The sequence below is a fragment of the Macadamia integrifolia genome, chromosome 9 (genome assembly GCF_013358625.1).
Source record: "Macadamia integrifolia cultivar HAES 741 chromosome 9, SCU_Mint_v3, whole genome shotgun sequence".
Classification (NCBI taxonomy): Eukaryota; Viridiplantae; Streptophyta; class Magnoliopsida; order Proteales; family Proteaceae; genus Macadamia; species Macadamia integrifolia.
Window position 1 is genome coordinate 15,520,566 of NC_056565.1, and position 24,698 is coordinate 15,545,263.

At 37.2% G+C, this 24,698-nt stretch overlaps 1 protein-coding gene across 1 annotated transcript in view; it reads left to right on the forward strand.

The window, feature by feature from the left end:
- The window catches only part of LOC122089553, a gene marked incomplete at its 3' end in the record, with an annotated part of 66,022 nt that overhangs the window by 32,327 nt on the left and 8,997 nt on the right, over positions 1–24,698 (forward strand). The window lies entirely within an intron of this gene.

A 24,698-nucleotide genomic window follows, 5' to 3' on the forward strand; every position in this document is an offset into this window, starting at 1 on the left:
CTGAGGGATTCACATCCTTTACAGATGAAGGAAAGGCATGTGAATTCTTACTTGACTTAGCTGACAAAACCCGTGAGTGGGAATCAACCCAAGAGAGTGAAAGAACCATAGGAGGAAAATGATATTTTGTGGATGGGATAGTAGCAAAGGAAGCCCATTTGGATAGCTTAATCAAGAGAATTGAGGCTATTGTTCCTAGAGAGCCATCATCAGTCAATTTGGTTAAGATTTGTGCTTGGTGCCAGTCCCCTGGACATGTCATAGAAGAATGCCCCAACACCTCTGGGGGCACTTCTAATGATAGTGTTAATGCCTTATACCAGAATAATCCATATAGTAATACCTACAATCCAGGATGGAGAAATCACCCAAATTTCTCTTGGAATCAGGGCAACCAAGCAGGACCTTCCAATTTCTATAATCAAGGTCAACCTGGACCCCAAAGGCCTCCCTTTACACAACAATATTTTTTCCAAAATACTTTTCCTAGGTCAAATGTAGGACCTCAGGCGAGTTTTCCTAGGGCCCCTCTCCTATCATCTTATCAGCAACCCCCTGGGTTTACTAACACTGGAGAGGCAAGTAGAATAAGTGACTTGGAAAAAAATATGGCCCTCCTCATGACAAGCCATCAAAATCTTACGAGAGAACTTACTCAAGTTGTCTCAATTATGCGTGAGAGGGAGAAGGGAACTTTACCCAGTCAACCAGAGCCTAACCCTAGGCATCATCAGTCTGTTAGTTCACAAGGACCAACTAATGCACCACTGAATATAGTACAAGGTCAGACCCAACAAGGGCCCTCTAACCAATGTAATGTTATTTATGCCCTTAGGAGTGGTAGAGAGTACCAACAGAGTGTTTCTAAATCTTCCCCATCTATTACTCCTGTTAACTCTTCTTCAGTTGAGGACACAAGTGTGTCTCTTGTTCCAGGTTCGTCTGATGAACCTAAATATTTTTCTGAAACTAAAGATGATTTGGTTGAGGAAACAAAAAATGATTCTTCTGAATAGGGTAAATCCCTAACAGTCCTTATGTTTATCCTGTCCCATTTCCTAATCGCTTGGTAAACAAAAAGAAGACTGCTTCCATGGACAAAATTTTAGAAGTTTTCAAAAAGGTAGAAGTGAACATCCCTCTTTTGGATGCCATATCCCAGATCCCCGTCGATGCAAAGGTACTGAAAGATTTGTGTACTCACAAACGTATCACTAGTGTGCCCAAAAAGGCGTTCTTGGCAGGTAACATTAGTTCCATAATTACTCAGCCTATAGCAGCCAAGTATAAGGATCCAGGGAGCCCTACCATATCTTGTGTCATAGGCAACACCTATATTGAGCATGCCTTACTTGACCTTGGTGCAAGTGTGAATCTTTTACCTTACCATGTGTACAAGCAACTAGGATTAGGAGAATTGAAAGCCACTGGAACTAATCTTCAGTTGGCAGATAGGTCTGCTAAGATTCCTAAAGGGATGGTTGAGGATGTCTTACTAAAGGTGGGGGAATTTATTTTCCCTATTGATTTCATTGTGTTAGATACTAAGCCATTCTCAACCAAGGATGAGATCCCAATAATTCTAGGAAGACCATTCTTGGCTACCAGTAATGTATTAATCAATTGTCGGAATGGTTTTCTAAGATTATCTTTTGGTAATCAAACTGTTGAGTTTAACATGTTTAGGATTGGCAAGCAACCACATATGGAAGAAGAGATCAATATGCTTGAGGATTTTCTGGATTTTTCTGATGATTTAGTTACCAACTTTGATATTGATTTCGATTCAGAATTCCAAGAGTGTATGGATGAGTTGGATGATGACAGTGAAAATTTCTTTTCTGAAGTCTTGAGTCTTCACACACATGTGGAGCCCTTAGGACCCCTTTCCAATTTCATTCCCAAACCTTCCATAGTTGAGCCCCATAAGTTAGATCTTAAGGAGTTGCCATCTAATTTGAGGTATGCTTTCCTAGGGCCTGACCAGACTCTTCCTGTAATAATTTCTTCAAATTTGACTTCTAGCCAGGAAGAGGAGTTACATAAAGTGTTAAAAGATAATAAGGAAGCCCTAGGTTGGACCATGACTGATATCAAGGGTATAAGCCTTTCCATTGTGCAACATCATATACATCTTATGGAGGATTCCAAACCATCCACGGAACCCCAAAGAAGAGCTAACCCAGTGATGATGGAAGCCATTAAGAAAGAGATCCTAAAGTGCTTGGATCATGGAATAATTTATCCTATTTCTGACAGCCAATGGGTAAGCCCAGTTCACGTAGTGCCTAAGAAGTCTGGGGTGACTGTAGTTCCTAATGCCAATAATGAGTTGATCCCAACCCGTGTCCAATCAGGTTGGAAAGTTTGCATAGATTACAGGAAGTTAAATGCGACAACCTGGAAGGACCACTTCCCATTGCCATTCATTGACCAGATGTTAGAGAGGTTAGCTGGACATGAATACTATTGTTTTCTTGATGGATATTCTGGCTATAACAAAATCCCAATTGCTTTAGAGGACCAACATAAGACCACTTTTACATGCCCATATGGAACATTTGCTTACAGGCGTATGCCCTTTGGGCTTTGCAATGCCCTTGCTACGTTCCAACGATGCATGATGAGCATTTTTTCTGACATGGTCGAAAAATTCTTAGAAGTATTTATGGATGACTTTTCAATTCATGGAAATTCCTATTCTGAATGTCTTCATCATCTTTCCCTAGTTTTGAAAAGGTGCATATCAAAGAATTTGGTTTTGAATTGGGAGAAATGCCATTTTATGGTTAAATCTGGTATTGTTTTAGGCCATATAATATCCAAGGAGGGAATTAAGGTAGATAGAGCCAAAGTGGATTTAATTGATAATTTACCACCTCCTCAATCTGTTAAGGATGTCCGATCTTTTCTAGGGCATGCAAGCTTCTATAGAAGGTTTATTAAGAATTTTAGTCAGTTAGCTCGACCTCTCACTTCATTACTTGCCAAGGATCAAACTTTTGAGTTTTCTAAAGAGTGCCTAGAATCCTTCAAACAACTTAAGAAGGAGTTGACCAATGCACCCATTGTTCAACCACCTGTTTGGACTGAACCTTTTGAACTGATGTGTGATGCTTCGGATTTTACCATAGGAGCAGTTTTGGGTCAAAGGATTAATAAGTTACCAACTGTCATTTACTATGCTAGTAGGACCTTAAATGATGCACAACTCAATTATACAACCATTGAAAAAGAATTTTTAGCTGTTGTGTTTGCATTAGAAAAGTTTCGGTCTTACTTAGTTGGTTCACATGTTGTGGTGTATAATGATCATCTGCCCTCAAATACCTAGTTCAGAAGACGGATGCCAAAACCCGTCTCATTAGGCGGGTTTTACTTTTGCAAGAGTTTGATTTAGAAATTAGGGATAAGAAAGGAGTTGAAAACCTAGTTGCAGATCATTTATCCCGGCTTTCCAATTCCTTGACTGTTGATTCTCCAGTCAATGAGAACTTTCCAGATGAACAATTATTTACAATGTCTAGTGAACCATGGTTTGCTAACATTGTCAACTTCTTAGTTTCAAGTGTGACTCCGGATCACTGGTCCACCCAAGATAAGTATAGGTTTCATTCCCAAATTATACACTTTTTCTGGGATGATCCTTATTTGTTTAAGATATGTCCAGATCAGATTATCCGACGATATGTTCATGATCATGAGCAACATTCCATTCTCTCTTTTTGTCATGATCATGCATGTGGTGGACACTTTGGATCTAAGAAGATTGTCGCAAAGGTTCTCCAATGCGGATTTTATTGGCCCACTCTTTTTAGAGATGCTTTTGATTTTTACAAGGCTTGCCCTGCCTGTCAGTATTTTGGCCGTATCAATAAGAGGAACATGATGCCCCCCAACCCTATTTTGACAGTGAGATATTTGATGTTTGGGGCATCGATTTTATGGGACCATTCCCTAATTTCTTTGGGAATTTGTACATACTTTTGGCCGTTGATTATGTTTCTAAATGGATAGGGGTCATACCTTGTAAAACTAATGATCACAAAGTGGTGGTCCAGTTTCTCAAAGAGAACATTTTTTCTCGCTTTGGTGCACCACGTGCAATAATTAGTGATAGGGGTACTCATTTTTGTAATCGGCCTTTTGAGGCCTTAATGAAAAAGTATGGGATCACCCATAAGTTATCTACCCCTTATCACCCCCAAACTAGTGGCCAAGTGGAGGTGTCTAATAGGCAGATCAAACAAATCTTGGAGAAAACTGTTAATCCCAACCGTAAGGATTGGTCCCTTAGGCTCATTGATGCCTTGTGGCCCATCGGACTACATTCAAGACTGACCTTGGCCAGTCTCCCTACCGTTTGGTGTATGGAAAAGCTTGTCACTTACCAGTTGAGTTGGAGCATAAGGCCTTTTGGGCCATCAAGAAGCTCAACTTTGATTTGTCTGATGCGGGAATTCACCGTAGGCTCCAACTATCTGAGTTGGAGGAACTTAGGAATGATGCCTATGAAAGTTCTAAGATTTACAAGGAAAAGACCAAAGCTTTTCATAATAAGCACATTCTGTGTAAATCTTTTACAATTGGTGATAAGGTCTTATTGTACAACTCTCGATTGCATCTTTTTCCTGGTAAACTTAGATCCCGATGGGATGGCCCGTTTATTGTCTATAATATATATCCCCATGGGGCTGTGGAGATTTTGAATCCAGGAACAGGGGTAATTTCGAAGGTTAATGGTCAGCGTTTGAAGCCATTCCTCGAGTTTCCTACTACTGGTAGTGAAGAGGTCATGGATCTCCATGAATCTCTTTACACTGATGACTAACTTTTAATTAGGTATGACCCCCTTGCATTGTCTTTGCTTTTAATTCTTTCCATGCATTGAGGACATTGCATGACTTAAGTGTGGGGGAGGGAAACCAGTTTTTGCTTTTTTCACTTTGTTCTGTTTGTTTTTCTTTTTATTTTTGAGCTTGCTAAGGATGAAGTCCTACTTTGGCTTTTGGCTAATGATCATACCATTCGGTTGCTTGATGTATGAAAATAAAAGTTTTGACTAAGGTACCAATTTTGAACGTATAAAACCCTGTTGAGAAGAAAGAAACAAGCATGTGTCTTGAGATGAGACTTTTTTTTGAAAAATAAGAGACCCCTGTTTTATGGTGATGGACCATATGTAAGTTTGTAGGTTCCTTGTACTTTTGATTTGGAGTTGAGACATTCTTTTTAATTTGGCATGGGTTGACAAATGCACAATTTTAAATGAAATGTGAAATGTGGTATAAAGAAGAATAAGAGTTGATTCCCTTGGAACTAGACAGGGCATTGCGCCTCAGGAAGCGTGGTGTCTTGATCGAAATTCCTTGGGAGGAAACTTCTGAAGTAACTCTAGCATCACTGCCTTTGTGGGCATATGCAAAAAGCGAAGCTACATAGTAACTTGGGTGTCTGGTGTTTGCTCCACCATGTCATTCAAGCTAAAAGTAGTGGACTAGAATGGAGTTTATTAAGCAAAAAAAATAAAAAAGAAAAAAATGTGCAAATGTCATTAATGCTTGGTAACATGTTTGGTCAAAAACACTCCAACGCCTTAGTCATTGGTTCCCTACTTCTTCACAAGTGGTTTTGCCTTAAGATAAGGATGTTTTGAAAGAGACGAGGTGAGTTCCAAATTAAGAAATATGCTAGTGCCTGGAATTGATAAAGGGTAATAAAAGTTCAAGTGTGGGGGTCCCTTGTAAGAGAAATTATCTTTACTCCGGATCGGTATGAGCCTTACCTTTAGCCATAGTTGGGATTTGTTTATTCTGAATTTTGGGTGTGTATTCACTACAAACACCCACGAGACACAACTCGTCCACTAGGGGTGAACTAGGGGTTTAAAGGCTTGTTGCACATGCTAAGTGCAACAGTGATTCCTACGAAAGTGAGTTAGTTTTTTTTTTATTATTCTTTTTTTTTTTGTTTTGCTCGAGGACTAGCAAAGTCTAAGTGTGGGGGAATTCTGATGAGCACATTTATGTGTGAAATCTAGGGTAGTAAAACATGCATTTTACATATTTAGAATAGAGCTACCTTGGGTTTTACTCTCTTTTTGTAGGTTTTATATTTTCAAGGCCTTAAGGACTATCGGGCGCTATATCTTCAATTTTACACGTAAAGAGGTCCTATTTCTTTCCATGGTTGCGAAGAGGACGAAATTCTGAGCAAGATGGACGTGTTCAATTAAAAGTACACATTCGTTTGGTCACCCGTACAAATGATTATTCTTTTCGGGTCAGAAAAAGAATAATGGATTAGAACTGAACTGAGATGCAGAACCAGCCCATTTGCAGTTGTCCCAGAAGTACAAAGAATATTCTAAATGCCAACAAGGATCGATGGATCACATCCTTAAGTGATTGAAGATTCATTTTTGGTAACAACAACTACCTAGAGTAGTTGGTGAGCTATGGTGTACAAAATTTCCTTGCTCACCAAGAGGTCTCAAGTTCGAATCTCATGGTTATTTTTTTTAGAGAATTTTGTTGAAGATTTTCTGATTTTCACTCACTTAAAGCACTAAGGGCATGGAGGGGATTTCCACATTAAATTAGAAGCAAACAAAATCGTGGAAGGGTTCCTAAGAAGAGAAGAAAAAAAAAAGGGAGAAATAGAGAATGTCCAAATCTTCTCTCTCTTCCACATCATCACCAAAATATTGTCCAAATCACACAAAGCAAGAAGAAAATCGTCCCTTGGAGGAGAAAAAGAAGAGAAATAAATTAGAAAAAAAAAATAAGTAAAAAATTATAGGAAATTTCTCAAAGTTTATTTCTCTCTTCTCTCTCCTCCACCTTAGCACTTTTGGTCTCAAAAGATCTCACAATCAATTGTGGGTTTCTCCCTTTTAGGAAAGAGAAATTTGTTACCCTACCTCTTCATTCCCTATACATACAACTCATGTAAGAGGAGGAGAGACAATTCATTCTTCTTCTAGTTTTTTTTTAGTTGCTCTCTCTCTCCCTCTCTCACTCTTTAGTTTTAGTTCTTCTCTATTTTTGCTTTAATCACTTTTGTAATAGTTTTTTATTTCAATTAATGCAAGCACTATTTTATTTTTATTCAGCCCTTTTATGTTTATGATTTATGCAATTGAGTTGTAATTTTTTAAGTTATAGTTCTAGGCTTAGATCTAGGTGACAAGATCACGAGCCGTGGAGCAATTTTTTTTTTCAAGTTCAAGCATTGATTCAAGTAAGTAGGCTCCTTCAGTAGTCTTCTCTCCCCCTCTCATTCCCTCTTCTGACTACCCTTTCTTTCTTAATTTAGGATTTTTATTTTCAGTCGTTACATTATTGCTATCCCTTTCCCCCAAGGTTCATGGCTAGTGTATGTGTTGGCTTTGCCCCTCCTAGCCATAGAACCATCAATTTATTACTTTTATTTTAATTGTCTCCCTTTCCCTAAAGCCAAGTAGAGTAACCCTTGTAAGAGTGACTCTCTGGTCAAGTAGCGAAGCTCATATTATGATGCATCCCTCGGGCTAAGTAGAGAAACCTACTTGTGAGTCTCTCTCTAGTTTTATCCCTTTCTTTTACTTTATTTTTATTTCAGCATTTTTTTCCTTTATGTATTTATTTTTTTTAATTGCGTGGGTTGTTTATTTTCAGTTATTTAATTATTTAATTTTAATTGCGTGGCTTGCGTCTTTAAATTCTTAGATGACGAATGGTTAGGACGTTATTTTAGATACATATGTTTAGGACGGTAATTAGAATTAGATCACAACCATTAATCGGTTCACTTTCGCATTATTAAAAGAAATAAAAAAATAAAGTGGCTGCTCTCCCTGTGTTCGACCCGTAGATACACTGATCCGTACACTTGCGGTTACATTTTAAATCTCAAACAAAACTCCCAAAAGAACAGGATCTTTCAAATAAAACTATAAAAATGGTTTCTATAGAAGAAGAAGGGATCTCCAACTGATCAAACAAACTACACAATTTATCAACTATCTTTTCCTTTTCAAGTAGAATAGTTTCAGTCTATATTTTTTACATTTCCTTAGTTTAGTTTTACTTTGTATTTTTCTCAACAGATCAATTATGTTGCTTAGCCAAGACCATGACAGCTCATGATTCATCATGATTGTCTCAGAGAACATGACGGCTCATGTTTCTTCATGGTTTTCCTCAGCTTAATTTCATGGATCTCCCTTGTTTGCTATGATTGATGTAATGTATTGTGTTTTTCTTTGACCAATTTTAATAGATGGAGTTCCTCTTCTATCTATTTTTGTAATGCCTCACCTTCCGTAAAGGAGAAATGGAGGTTAACAGTCCAAGGATCATATCTCTTAAGGTTGAACCATGAATCAATTGAGTTTAAATCATAAGAAAAGTTTAAATCTACATTAAACGCAAACCTTAAAATAATAATAACGGAAGTCTTCAAAATATAATTAAAAGTCATAAAAGTCTCCAATATCATCCACAACTAATTAAATCCTTTAGGAGAATTATTACATCTATAATTTAAATCTCTAAGATAAATAATAAAATCTAGCATCAACTAAAATAGTAAATGTTTTGCACGTCCCCATCAATCTCTTGGTTCTCACCACTAACCAGTATGTCAGAGTGTTCTCCATCTGGGGAATGATTTGGGTAAGTTTCGGGAAGAAACTCAGTAAGTAAAATTGCATACAATATCCACAAGTTTGAAAAAATCGGCATAAAACAATAACAGATGCAATAACATCTCAAAATCAAATATGCAATATTTATGATAGTTTACAAGGTCCAGTTATTCTCAGTCATGTCCATTTAATTAAATTCATTTACTTTGTTCCCTAGGTGCCGCACATGCTCTGTGGCTTGTACATACGTTATCCCACACGTTTTGTGGTCAATGCATATCTTGACATCCAAGTGGTAATTAACAGCCAGAGTCCCTTAGATGCCCCACACGCTCTATGGCTTGTTTATACGTCATCCCACACATTCTATGGCCAATGCATATCTTGACATCCAAGTACCCGAACATTACATATTCAATTAATTCATTTTACTTTGTTCCCCAAGTGCCCCACACGCTTTGTGGCTTGTACATATGTCATCCCACACATTTTGTGACCAATGCATATCTTGAAACCCAAGTGGCAATTAAAAGCCAATGTCCCTTAGATACCCCACACGCTCTGTGGCTTGTTCATATGTCATCCCACACGTTCTGTGACCAATGCATATCTTGATATCTAAGTACCCGAACATTACACATAATTCCCTTAAATGCCCCACATGCTCTGTGGCTTGTACATACGTCATCCCACACACTCTATGGATAATGTGTATCTTGACATCTAAGTAGGTTATTAAACAAAAAGGGAGTGACTCCAAAGGTAGGAGATGTAACTTGCACCACACGCTCTGTGGGATGAATCCATGGAATGTCCCACACGTTCTGTGGCCAACACTTGAACCCATGGTCCATACAACCTACATTTCTCCTTGGCCCCAAAATTCCAAGTGTCAAATATTATAGATTTCATTCATTATTTTCATCATTTAAATGCACATGTGATGGAGTAAATAACCGTGTCACATTTTACCACATGCAATAACACATAATTTTAAGAACTAAGCAATTTATTTCTCATTCATAATTTAAAATATAAATTTCATCCCATACACACACATCATGTATTAGAATATTTAAAGAGCATTATACTAACATATAAAGTAATAAGAAAATTACGAAATCAACCCTTACGCATCCATTACTACACATGATTATGTAAGCAGCCCCTAATTCATATACTCACAAATGAATGAACCAAGCAATAAGAAATGCTAAATCATCTTCTAAATAGTTTATGATAGGATAGATTTAATCAAGTCAAGAACCTAATTTAATCTCTGAAATCATGAAATCAAAATAATGTCTAATTAAATTGACAAGGAATAACAAAGCAACCCCTATCATTATAAAGCTGAAATGAGATCAATTTAATCAAGTGAATGTACAAAAATAGTCCCTACAAATCATAGATTAGAGTAGGGAAAAATTTACTATACAACAACAATCATAACCTTATCTTAACTTAATGGGGTCGGCTATATCGATCCGATATGGAAAAAGAAAGTAAATAAACAAAATAGAGGTTAAAAAGAGGAAATTTGGGAGATAATAGAAAGAGGTATAGCAGTATAGAAAGACGCATCATGGAAACATCCCCCATAGGGGGTCTGCAACATGGGTCCTTTCTCTCCACGAAACTCTATCCGAAGTCATATTAGGGTCTAGCCCTACACTTTACATATCGTTTCGAATCACTTCATTAATAGTTATCTTTGGCATGCCCCTGCCTTTTCTAGCTCCTTCCAAATGAATCTGGTCATTCTTCCTTACTGGGGTCTCCATAGTTGAACATGGCCATACCACCTCAATTGACTCTCATGGAGTTTGCCATAGATTGGTGTAACCCCCAAATCATTTCTAATACGCTTATTCCTTACCCTATCTCTCCTGGCCTTGCCACACAGGCCCCTTAACATTCTCATCTCTGTAACACTCAGTTTATTCAAAGTACTCTTCTTGACTGTCCAACATTTTGGTCCATACGTCATAGCTGGGCAAATAACTGTCTTGTAAAATTTTTCCTTGAGTTTAATAGGCATTCTTTTGTCATATAACACTCCCGACGCACCTCACCACTTCATCCACCCCACTTTAATCTTATAGGCAACATCATCCTCTATATCTTTGTGATGGACCCTAGGTAATTAAAATAATTCCTCCGGGATAATTCCTGTTCCCCAAGCTTCACCACTCCCTCTCCTCCTCTAGAATGACTAAAGGGGCACATCATATATTCTGTCTTTGTTCTGTTCAACCTAAAACCTCTTGATTCCAAACTCGATCTTCATAGCTCCAGTTTAGTATTAATCCCATCCATATGGAAAAATTTACTATGTGGAACACTAAATAATCTCTAATCATCAAAATCAAGGTGATATATATTTGATTCAAATAGGAACGTCTACAACCCTTAAACCATTAATAGGAACAATACATAACATAGAACATTTAGGAAGAAATGGATTTAATTAATTCATAGTGCTAACAGTTCCTAAATTCATTACTAAAACAGTACTTAACATGGCTCAAGTAGAATGGAATGGAAGTAATACCTAACATGGATCAATTCGAATAGAATGAAAATGAGTGATTAATAGTACTAACAACCCCTAAAATTATCATAAAAACAATACCTAATATAGAATATTTATACATCATAGAATCTATCAAGAAAAGCACTCAATAGCCCCTTAAAATCGAATTAAAATAGCATATTATAGATCAAGGGTGAGTACCAATTAGATATCAACAAAGTCTTAAAAGAAAAGATAAACGTACATAGGTACACCAAAAAGATATTCTCATGCAAATATACAAGAGAGATAAAGTGTAGGAAAAATACATACAATATGACAACTACAAGGCTGCAAAGGCCTAAACATTTCTGTGAGATTTAGAAGGATAAAAAAAACACATGTAGAGAGAGTATGATAGTTCTACTTACTGGTTGACAATGTTAGATTCAACCCTTAGATAAAGGTCTTCGAGCTCTTCCTAGGAGGATAAACCGGTGGTGGATGTAGCCTAAGTTGTAAGGCCTTCTTCTCCTTCTACTCTTTCTCTTCTTTTCCAATGAATATATGTTGTAGGTAGCTTGCACTTAGTCTCTTTTCTTTTTCTCTTTTCTCTCTTCCTCTATTTTCTTCTCTCTTTTTCTCTTCCTCTCTTTTCTTCTCTCTTTTCAAAATAATAAAAATAATGATTGATAATGGCTAGCTAAGTTTTGAGAAAGAATACCATTAATCAACCTATAACATTCCCTAATTAGAGGTGTAAATCAAGGGATATAATTGATGAGAGTTTGGGTGATCAAATCATCACCCTTCAAAAATATCTTAAATCCATCCTATGAGTCAAAACTCTATCCTCTTTCCAATCACTCACCTACTTACCTAAACAACTCATCAATTTGTCTTTAATTTAATATTTCATTCTTAATCACTCACATACTTACCTAAACAACTCATCAATTTGTCTCCAATCAAATTATCTCATTTTCAATCACTCACATACTTACCTAAACAAGTCACCAATTTATCTCCAATCAAATATCCCCTTCCCAATCACTCACATACTTACCTAAACAACTCATCATTTTGTCTCCAATCAAATTGTCTCATTTTCAATCACTCACATACTTACCTAAACAAGTCATCATCACTTTGTCTCCAATCAAATATCCCCTTCACAGTCACTCACATACTTATCTAAACAACTCATCAATTTGTCTCCAATCAAATAAGATAGGTAATCCCATTACTAGGTTGACGATAATATCTAGGGATAATTATAATATGATTGATTGGCTAATTATCAAATCAATCATAAAAAAAAATACAAATATATATATATATATATATAATCATACATTACATAAATACATAGAATATAGTAAAGATACAATCTGGTATTTTTAGTGGGAAAAAAATTACATATATACATACATACATACATATATATAGTAAAGATAATATATACATGAATACTATAGGATATAAATTCAGGATAAGGTAATATAAAAGAGATAAATAAAATAAATTTAAAAGAAATGCCAGGCGCATTACAATTTTCAAGAGTTTGCTTTTCACTTTTAAGTCCTTGGAGCGATCGAGGCATGGAAAGACCTCACTTTCTCCGTGGTTAGAAGTTTGTCAATATTCTATGACCGTTCTCTCGAGTCTGTACGACTTTGGCATGTCCGTGCATCTATCACTTTTTTACCATGCGGATTTGTTGCCAACACCTTGACTTAAAAAATTTTAGGAATAAGACGAGGACAATAAAAGAAGATTAGAAGTTCAAAATACATTTATAGGAGTGTAATTTAAGCAATCTCCAACAATTAAATACACCTCATGAACAAAACTACGGTTCGCTTGGATTGTATTTGCACATGGGCCGGGTTCGGCTGGGTATTTAAACACGCTAAGCCAACTTTGCATCCCCTTAATTGGGCCTGAGCCTGAGCCTGGCCTAACCCTGTCAAGACCTAAAATGATCAATCTTAACTCGCCCTCAGGGCAAGCCAAGTTGGGCTAGGTTCTTACATTTATGCAAGATTAGACCAACAAAACCTACTTTCATCCTAACAAAACCTACTTCAATACAATATATAATATGGCGGCAACATATTATATATTAGAATCATATTTACAACAGAAGTTAGAAGCAATATATATATATATATATAATATACATTAAACATATTATAAATCATATTATATAACTAGGGTTAAAGTCAGGGTTGGGTTGGGCCCGCCCTACGCCTCAACCCGGGCCCAACCTAACCCGCCCTCAGGGTTTGAAATCTTAGTCCAAGCGTTGTTCAGGCTCAGAGTGGCCAGGGTGGGTTCAAGCCGTCAGGGTCAAATGTGCCCCTAGTTGCACATTTATGTCTCTAGAACCCATAATTAATGTTTTTGGGTTTGTACCAAGTTAGAGGTGGATTGGACCAAGAAATCTTTGGGTGATCAAGAGATTGAGCTAAATAAAGAACTCAAAAATTTCATTTGACATAGGAGAGTTATTGGGCTCAACCTTCATGTATCAAAGGGTTGTAGGCTGGATCTAGGAGACAACATTTTAACCTATAACTAAATTAAATGACTGAAATGGTGAATGGATCATAGATAGCTCTAAGTTGGAATCTCATACTTTGCCTTATTTTGTTAAATTGTCCTCTACTTTATGCCCATTGGGTATATTATATATTAGAACTGGAGGCAACCGAATAGGGAGTGAATTGGGAATGGCGAAAATTAAAATTTAAGAACCCAAAAGAAAGGATGATTGCAATTGTTTATGAGGAAAGTATCACAATTCCTTTGTCTCATGTGTTATAATGAGGTTGAATATATCACTCATACATTATTTCATGGTGGTCTTGCTTCTAGTTGTTTGAGGGCTTCCCCTTTTTGACACACAAAATATTTCCAAGGTGAAAGCTTTAAATATTTGTTTATGGCTTTTCTTAATATATTTATTAATCATATAAATCATGATACCATGTCTCGAATTCTTGAACCAGCATTCAATAAATTTTGGTGGTGATCTAAATGAGTTTTTTTTTTCTTAAATGAGATCTGTTATAGTAGCAAAGGGTCTATGCCGAGCCTATTATTGATCATATGGTGCGGGGGGAAGTCCCTATGGTATGGTACGACTCGACCAAATTCGACCCGACTATAAGGAGTATATATATTTGTATTGTTGTTTTGTTGTGCAAGCAATTGAGATTTGGGGATTTTTGAATTGATGTTTTTTACGAGAGTTTTTGCCGCGAGTTTTGGTGTTCTTGAGAGATCTCTATTGTAATCTTTCTTCTTTCATATAGTAAGCCATCTTCACCTTCACCATAGACATAGCACATCACATCAATGTGTGAACTACGTTAAATTTTTATGTCTTGAGTGAATTAGTTCACTTTTCTTCCGTATTTCTTTATGTTTGTTCTAATAGAGAGAAACCAAGTTATGTTTAGTTATGTATATCTATCCATGTACAATACCATTAAAGCTTTTTACATTTTCAGTTGAAGAGGGTAGGATGAGTGCCATTATTAAGGAACAGGTAACTAGTTGTAAAGACCCTAATACCTTGTCATCTGTACCACCAATCCTTTCCTCAAACCAATTCATTATATTTACTGATGGTGTTTGGAAATCTAAAACAAGATCAAACAGATCCCTCAAAAACAGGTTTTTCTCTTCATCCCAATTCACATGGATTGCAATGTGATGCCATGTTCTCTCTACTCAATGAAAAGAAAATTACTAGGTTAAGCACATCCCATGGGAGAGGGTTGGACATGTTAGCTGGTTATCCGAGAATTAAGCATGCTAGCAATTGTTAATCGTTGGATTTCATTACTTTGATTTTAACTGTTAGATTTATATTTATTATTTTAATCTAAAATACATTCAAAGGGGAAAAATACTTGCAACTGCATACAATTTTCTTGGAAAGAGGGATCTGACTCGCGCCTTTCTCCCCTTCTTCTTCTTCTTCTTCTTCTTCTTCTTGCACGAAGCTTAAGTTCACACTTTCACAGAGAGTGAGAGAGAGAGAGATCGAAAAGGCGAAGAGAATTACAAATGAGGAGAGGAAAATAAAACAAAACCCACTGAAAAACCCTTCTTTCTCTTAAAGGGTTTGTTCCTCTCTCTAATCTCTATTCGTTTTATCTTTTTTCTCACTTTGCAATCTGTAGATTATGTAGTTCTTTGCGGTTCGTTTCTCTCACCTTCGCTCTTCTCTACTTCTATTTCTTTCCTTCTCTTTAGGAAAATAAAAAATCAAAACAAACAATCCTGGCCTAAATGCCAGAACTCTACAACCGATGAACCAAAAAAGAATTGCAGAGAAATAGCAGACGATGTTACAAAACTTCCTTAAAAAATTGATGGACTGATCTTCCTTTGAATCAGAGTCCAATTTAACAATCGATTCAGATCTCTTATACAATGAGAAGACAATAACTATGCAAGTATAGATCTCCATTTGAAATCTTGGTTTGTATTGGGGAAAAGATAACAGTAATTGAAGAAAAGAATATTTTCACTTGCGATTCGAGAATCTGATAAGAGTGACAGAGATCTGAACTTCTGATAGAATCATTTGCTATCTCCTGCTCGAATTTGCCATTGTCTGCCACTTGAATCAGAAGAAATCAACCCGAAACTCTAAAGAGAGCTCAGATCGTCACTCCACTGTGTATAGTATTTATCGATAGAGGAGAGATTTACAAATACGAATGAGCGAATTTTGCCAGAAAGAGGAAAGTGAGAGAGAGAGAGAGAGAGAGAGAGAGAGGGAGAGAGTATGATTTTTGTCATGTGCAGCAGTATTCTGTGTACCATGTTGTGTACTATTTTTGTTGGGATTTGAACATTGCAGGTGACAATTGTAGTGATGTGAACTACTTATTACAGGTGCATATAGATTCATTCTAAATTGCTGTTGTAAGAGATTGATGACACTTCTCATAGGATTACAATAAACCACCACCATGGTTCAATCATCGAATTCTTACCCTCTCTAGACCTCCATCATGAAAGGAGGTCCACAACTACTATTACTACTGCTATAGATGGTAATTTCAAATGAAAATGCAAATTTTCCTCAACTGAGGTTTGGGTTGTAGGAGGGATACTTCACCCTCATTGTATAAATTTATGTGGCTCCTTCTCAGGTCTTACTCTGTTTTTTTCTTTACATCATTCATTAAAGGGTTAAAATGATAAGACTGCAGACCTCCCTTTATACTATTTAGAAACATAATCCTCTTGAGGGTCCGGCATTCTGGTTGGAATCCAACTTCTCATGGGGCTCTTCTACTTGTTTGAAAAAAATATGGGGAGAAAACTTGCTCCTTCACTTAGGATTATGGGTATTTATCTTGACATACACTATTAAGAGGTTCTGGTTTTTCTTTTTCTTTTTCTTTTTTTCTTAATAATGCTATGGAATAAATTACTCAAGAAGAAAAAATTAGCTTCGGAACTTGACTTGATTTAAGAAGCATCCTTACTGTTACATGAGTGGCTGTTTGTGGAAATTATACTTCATTTCCCTTTAAATTTCCCTTGCTACAAAACATAACCTGAGGAAAATAATAGCTTCGTGGGCTTGTCTAAAACTGTAATCTCACCATCATTGGGTAGGAATATTTGGCTCGTCAGTCATGGATATGTAAGTTCTACAAAAAAAAAAAAATGTCATAGATATTGGAGTAAGCCCTCCATATTTATTTTTTTATTTTTAATTTTTTTATATATATTTGGTAGAAATCAAGCCATTTCTTCATTTTAAGAGAAATGATGAGAGTTTCATATGATGCCCTTATGCAATTTGGGACCATGGAAGCGGAGGTTTTCAAACAGTACAATAACTGGTTTTAATGGAGAGAGAGGGAGAGAAGATCTCATGATAGTTTTTGAGGGGACGTGTAAAGGAATCTCCGTGATGGTATTATTTTTTTATTAAAAAAGAATAAATAGTCAATTCACCATATGTTTTAGAAAATATAAAACTTTTCCTTGATGGGGTTGATCTTCATTCAGTGAACCTCTTTTTCTTTTATTTTTCCTTCAAAGAATTTATCCTAAATGACTTTTCTATACTCAATTTTCTATAGTGTATTTGACTTCGCACACCATGATTAAAACTTTCCTCGGCATACTTTCCAAATCATTAAAAATCGCTGTCAAAAAAATGTAGCTTCACCTTTTGCATTCCCCATTGAAAGATATACAAGTATTATCATGTACATAAGGTGTTATACTCGTGCCTAAAAGCCCGAGCTAATTTCAAATTTAAACATAATTAATGCAACCCATGTGACAAGCACTGGTAATTTGTGGATTTGTTGGGCTTAAATAGTAAAATATGCCAGGAAGTGGGGTCCATACATCGAAAACACCTTAGAAGGGTTCTATTCAACTTAAATATCAATTTCCACACAAAGAGACCAATTCACACCTTCAGTGAATACATAGGCCAAAACTGGGTTATTTAGTCGTGGGGCCTGAGCCCTCACACCCGTGCACCTCAAACCACTCCTAATAATTGGGACAACATATTAGGGAATAGATTAATATATTGAGACACCCTAAGGTGGGCCCATTAGTGCCAAATGATGGATTAACCCAGCAGTGGATGAAACCCCATTTTTTCTTCAAACATCCCTCGGGAAACTAAAGTGGCTATAAATAGAAGCCTTAGTCATTCATTCTTTTCATTCCTACTAAACTAAAAGCAAGAGAAGAGAGAAAGGAGAAGAAGAAGAAGCAGGAGAAGAGAAAGGGAGGAGCAAGAAGAGAGGAGCAAGGGGAGCACCCATCTAAGGTAAGCCATCTCTCTCTCTCTCTACCTTCTAAGTAGTCATGCCTCTCTCCCTTCCATTTCCACTCTCCATTAAAGCTAATGGAGATTGCCCCAACCTAATCTACCCACCTATTTACCTAATGTATAAATCAATTGGGGGATTTGATGTTGGAGACTTGTATTAGCAAGATCCATGGTTCAATTTGAACCCGTGAACCCTCCCTAGTGATATCCTTATTTCAAACCTAAATTTGGGTAGCACAAAACCTATAAATGGGAAAATTTCCTAAAACGCATTTTTTCACTTGTCAAGGCTACAAATTAGGAGAGGGATTTAGTGTAAGAGACTTATCCTAGTAAGATTAATGGATCGATTTGAGTGAACCCTCTCTAGTGAAATCCCCAATTTTGGTAACCAAAACCTAGAAGTGGTGGGTTTTGCCCAAACCCTCTATACCCCACCATTCAAACCCAAAATTGAGTTGGGGAAAATGAAAGTAAAAATGGGTATAGTGGATTGGGGTGACCACATAAGCCATTAGTGGTCACCACCTACAGCCTCAACCGAAATTCTCCAAATTTAGTTTAGTTGCGACTAGAACTTTTGGGAAATTTGGGTGCATTGTGTAAACACATCTTAACTAACCCATTGATTACACTTAATCTAAGTTAATTGAGGTGGGTGAACATCCCTCACATATAAATTAGCCTTATAGCTATAAAACCCCCAAATTGAGAACAATTTCAAAGAAAAAGGAAATAGGAAATGAAGCTAGAACATGTGCCTAGGGTCTCATTTCTCTATGGTTGATTTATTTCTTAAAAATCTTATGTATCCTAGGAATAAAACTAAGAGGTGACGAGACAATGCGGTGCGAGGCCATCGGCTGTCCATCATCACCTATGATCTGAGGTGAGGGGATTTTATGTTATTTTATGGAATGTTTATAACATGTCATCCATCGTGCATTCATGGTAGTTGCATGTTAAAATTGTTTCCTGATTAAATATTAAATTGTGGATGTTGATGATATTGTTATCTATAACATGATGTTTGCATATTATAAACTTAATCTATTTAGTAAATGTGATATTGCATATTGGTATGATAGTGTGTGTATGAGTATGACTATGATATGAAATGTGGTATGTTAGAATGCATTGAGCTAGGAGAATAACCATCCTAGTGCTATAACCCTTGCAAATAGGGGTTAAGGTATTGACTATCCTACAACTCAGGCAACCGAAGCGGTTCTCTAGACCGGACTGGGGCTATAGGGTGGTATTATTGATAAGGGATTTTCCGTGACCAAAGGGGTTCTCCAGACTGACACATGCAGGCTCCTATCTCACAACTCTGTTATAATAGCACCAATACCAATATGGACTTAGAATCTGTGGGCAAGGAATTTAAACTAGGTGCTACAACCCTTACCAGTAGGGGGTAAGGTATTGGCTATCTTACAACTCGGGCAACAGAAGGGGTTCTCCGGACAGGAGTTGTAGGGTGGGATTATTGATTAGGGGTTTTCTATGATCGAAGGGGTTCTACAGACTAACACATGCAGGCTCCTGTCTCACAACTATGTTATAGTCACACAACTATGTTATAGTCACACCAATACCAATATGGACTTAGAATGTGTTGGGCTAGGAAAATAACCCGGGTGCTACAACCCTTGTTAATAGGGGTTTATATATTGACTATCCAACAACAAAGCACAGAGACCTGAAGGGGTTCTCTGGACCGGGACCGTGACTATCCTACAGCTTAGATGACATGAAGGGGTTCTCCAGAGTGGGACCATGGTTGTAGGGTGGGATTATTCATTAGGGGTTTGTAGGCAGCCGAAGGGGTTATCCAGATCAAAACCTACAGGCTCCTGACTCGCAACTGGCATATATTACTGGAAGGCCGAAGGGGTTCTTCAGACAAGTGAACCAAAGATATCCCATATGTTGTAGTAGCACTAATACCCATTTTAGACTTAGAATTTATTGATTAGGTTTGTTTGCTAATAGTTCGAATCATGTCATTTCATTCATCTAAATACATTCATATTAGTTTGGTTGAGCATTTATACTTGTAATTATTATTATGGAATGTTGTGATTGTTTGGGTGTGTGTGCACCCCTCACTAAGCTTCGTGGAAGTTCACCCCCGTTGTTGCCCCCCTTTTTAGATGTTGATGCAGGTAATCATCCGAGTTTTTGGGTGAGGAGCCGACTCTCTACGGAGGTGAACTCCGGAACGAGGAGCTTGCTATGCACGAGGACAATTGTGTGTGTGACGATTGTGCTATTGGAGCACGCTGAGGATGAGAGTAATGTCCTCTATTTAGATTGTTTTGTGTGTATATATTTGAGGTAACCCTAGGGGCATAACCATAATTATGACTTTCATTGTGAAAATTCTTTTAGTAAATATGATCATTATCATTAGACTTCACCAGTTATATATAATTGACTATTATTATTATCTTGTGATCGTAGAATCATTTCATAAATTGCAGACACAAGGGTTAGGTTATAATGTATTTTTTCTGCAACGTGTGTGTGTCCATGTCACTAGCCTTCAGGTGAGTGGAGGCGAGGTGTGACACCAGGGTTAGGTTATAATGTATTTTTCTACATATTTAAAAAGAAATACTTTTTTTTTTGTGATAGATATTGAGAGAGAGATATCAAAAGTTAATTTTTAAAAGAGTAATAATCTAAATAGAATTTCTGCAACTAATGGCCTTAAAACCCTTATCATTATATATCCTTTCATTCACGAAATACGGATGTTGTTATTTGTTAGGGATACACCTACACTTCTACAGTTGGTTTTGATGATAACAAACATATGAAGGTATTTCACAATTTGTCTTCAAGTATTGTTTTGTAAAGATTTCATATCAAATATCGAATTTAATGAATGCAATGAAGAAATGAAGATTAAAGTTATCAAATGAAGAGTATCAACAAGTTGGTATCAATACTTGAAGAATGTATTAGACGGTATCAGAATTCATAGCATCAAGACATCAAAGTATCAAAGCTTGAAGTGAATTGAAGTTTATTAAAGGCATTAAGAAGGCAAGGTCAACATGAAGACTCTTGAAGACAAACTGCAATCAGAATAGAAAATCTTAAGTGTAGCTCAATGTAATAGTGCACACACCATACACAAGCACTACACTGCATCTCATAAGTATGCATTATATATTACATCCTTTAGTTCACATCATGCTTAAAATGACTCTAAGTCATATTACTCTAGCAAAACCAAGACCCATAGTCATAAGGAACACAGTGGATTTAAGAAGCCCCTTCATTTACTGTGAAAAATAATACTTTGTGTTCAATAAACTTTTGGGTATTAAGAAGCAGGTATTAGGATACGATCTCTTTATGAGATTTGAAGATTTTCGAGTTACGGAATCAATGGACATGGAATCATCCCAATCAGAGTCTATATGACCAACTTATGGTCATAAGGATTCTGCTTGATCAAAATCAACTCAAAAATGGCTACAGAAGTGATTCTGGCCGAATCCTCAGTAGGTTGATTGCCACAAGTAGAGGTTGACTGCCATAAGTGGAGGTCGACCGACTGATGACTGGTTTGAATCACCTTCCAATGGCTAGTCCAATAGCTATATTTTGCAATGATTATTTTTTGGAGGTCGATTGGTACTTTTGGAGGTCCACCAGCACACCTAAAAAATGACTATTTGAATGAGATTTTTCTACCTATTTTAGTTCCCTAATCTTACCTATAAATACCTCTAATGCTACTCATTAATTAATAATTAATTCTAACTTTGAAGAAGCATTATTTGAACGTTAGAAGTGGATTGGTTTACACATTCTCTTGAGTTCAAGTTCTTCATTTTCTATTCAAGAGGAACTCAAAGTTCAATACAATTCTTCATCTACATCTTGGCATTTGCATTACAAGCATTAAGAAGACGTCAAAAGTGTATTCTTTTATAACATTGCATTTCATTCACACACTATACAAGAAACAACTTCAAACCTTTCTATTCCGCTTTGAATTTGTTCTTGTCCAAGAGTTGGGTTAACTCTAGAATTGGGCATCTTATTTATACGTTATTCTACCTAGACAAGTGTGTAGGATCCTCTCACCCTTAAGAGATTATAAGGACCCTCTCATCCTTAAGAGATTGTAAATGACCCTCTCATCCTGTAAAGAGATTGTACGGATTCTCTCATACTATAAAGAGATTGTACGGATCCTCTTATCCTCAAAAGAGCTTGTAAAGATTTTCTTCCCTAGCTACTATACTGAAATAGAAGAACTAGTGGAATACCTTACAAGTGGAACTTATAGGGAGTGGACTAGACTCGAATTGAATCGAACTACTATACATTTCTTGTGTTGTATGATTGTAATTTTCTTTATATTTCGCATTTTTATTTACAATCACATATTGGGGACTTTAAATTGGAGAATTTTTAAAAATCCACTAGAATAACCTATTCACCCCCCTCTAGGTTATTTTATTATCCTTTGTGATACCAACACCCCTCCCCCATAGATGAACAAAATCAGTGATATTATTATAGGGAATTAGTGGAACACTGGACTGGTTAACTATTTGCTACCATTATCTATTACTAACTCTATTATCAAGATTTCATGTTTCAATGATTGCGATTGATAGCAAAGCTATCTATCAAACAAAGGAAATTTCACTACTAAGCTAACTGCCAAATTTCTACAAACTAATTCACTGACAAACTTCAATCAATAATCAAACAGGTGCTTATGCTCATCTCCATGCTCACAATGGTGGTGTTATTTCTGAAAATTCAATTTCCACCCGAAGTTTAAGATCTTTATTTGGAGAGCTGCAAATGTGGGAATCCCTACTAAGGACAGACAAATTGATAGAAGAGAAATGCTAAAACGTGCATAGCTTTCCAGTCATACATATATATGCCTTTCGTTATTTATTTATTCTGGTTAGTTTAGTGTGAACCATTCAAGTCTTCAAATTCAAAAGGCAAAAGATTAGTTGAGGTTCTTTGGAGATATCCACTGTAATATCCCGCTTCTTAATCCCGGTCTGATTTCGCGGTTGAACCGGTTTAACCATGCAGGAACTGAGCCAGAGGATGTTAGAGCGGGTTCCTTATGGGCTATGATGGCACGGGTGACCCTAAACACCGGCTGGCCCGACAAGTCCGAGTCAGTGCCAGAAGAGACGGGAGTGCCCAAACCGTGTACGTGCACCTACCATAAGGCTATGTATGGATAAAACAAGTATTATATCTGTATTTTAAGATATATACGTATGCTACAATGTATGCCTGAGGTGGGGTTTGAGCCGAGGTCCGAGCCCGGTCAAAATCCCAAGTTTTGACTCTCGGGTGAGTATGACAGGTGGGTACACCCACCCACCTGAGTGACCCATCAAACACTATTCACTTAAGTAGGAATAGTATATAAAGCTTTATAATTTCTTTTCTTTCCATTTATTACCCTCGTACGTTTGGTGAGAAAAGTAAAGAGGAGAGAGAAAAGAAAGGGAAGAAGAAAGGAAGAGGAAGAAAGGAAGGATTTCAGTGGCGCCGAAGCACGATCTTGCCATTCCGGTGCCGGGAGAGTAATCTTCAACTCGAGATCTACAGTTGGAGGTAAGAAAAGTTGGGTTTTGTGAACATTAACCATACCCACGCTTTAAACCCTTGATTCGAGTATGGTTTCTTAAGATCTTGTAACCACCCTTTGAAATAATGAATCTAAGGTTTAATAGATGATTTATGTGTTGATCTTGAAGGATTTGAAGAGATATTGACAAGGTAGAAGGAGCATTGTGAGTTGGAAGTGATTTGGAGGGTTTGAAGTCATTCTTGAGCAAAGAAGGTAAGATGGTTCCCCCTCACTTGAATCTAACTTAGATCTAAGCTAGAACCATCCTATAGGACTTTAAAGGTGTGAAGAATGGGTTGAGAAAAACCCTATTTGGGTCCCCAAGGAATGGAGGAAGTTGAGAAGAAACTGGGGTTTTTCCGCCAAAACCGGCGGGTACAACCGGCGGGTCCCTACCCGCCTGAGAGCACCCACCTGAGAGGGCAGGGGGTCCCTGGCCAAACCGGCGGGTAGGACCAGCGGGTCCTACCGGCGGGTCCATACCCGCCGGTCCAAACCGGCGGGTAGGACCGGTGGGTAGACAGCCCACCTGTCTGACCCACCTGAGTGGCCCCGAAGGTGATCCGTAGGTCCGATCGAGCCCAAATCGGACGTGTGACCTTCTTTCGACGTTCTAAACATGATTTTGACATCGGATTTCGTTAATTTTGATTCTAAAATGGTGAAGTACTAACCCCGCTCAATTTTGTTAGGTTCACCAAAGCCTACCCAATTCGCTCCGGATCTCACCCGTACCGAGCGGGACTCCTTGTACGCTACAAGTAAGTGGAGAGAGGACGTTTGGCCTTGTTTCAAGGCATTTGTTTGGCATCCATATAACTATATCTAATCTAGTCATGTCATCATGAATGTGCTATATAGATTAGTCATTCCACTCATTGATGCGCATATATGCTATGTTTACTTTTCAAATGCAAATTAAATGAGATGTTATATGTTGAATGTGGACATCATGTTGCATAATGCATTGATAGACTAGATGCCGTGGTCGGCTTGGAAACGAATGCATTGGTGGCCCGTGGTATGGGACACGGAGGCACTATGCAGTTGTACTACATATAGGAGCATGCGGTATTAG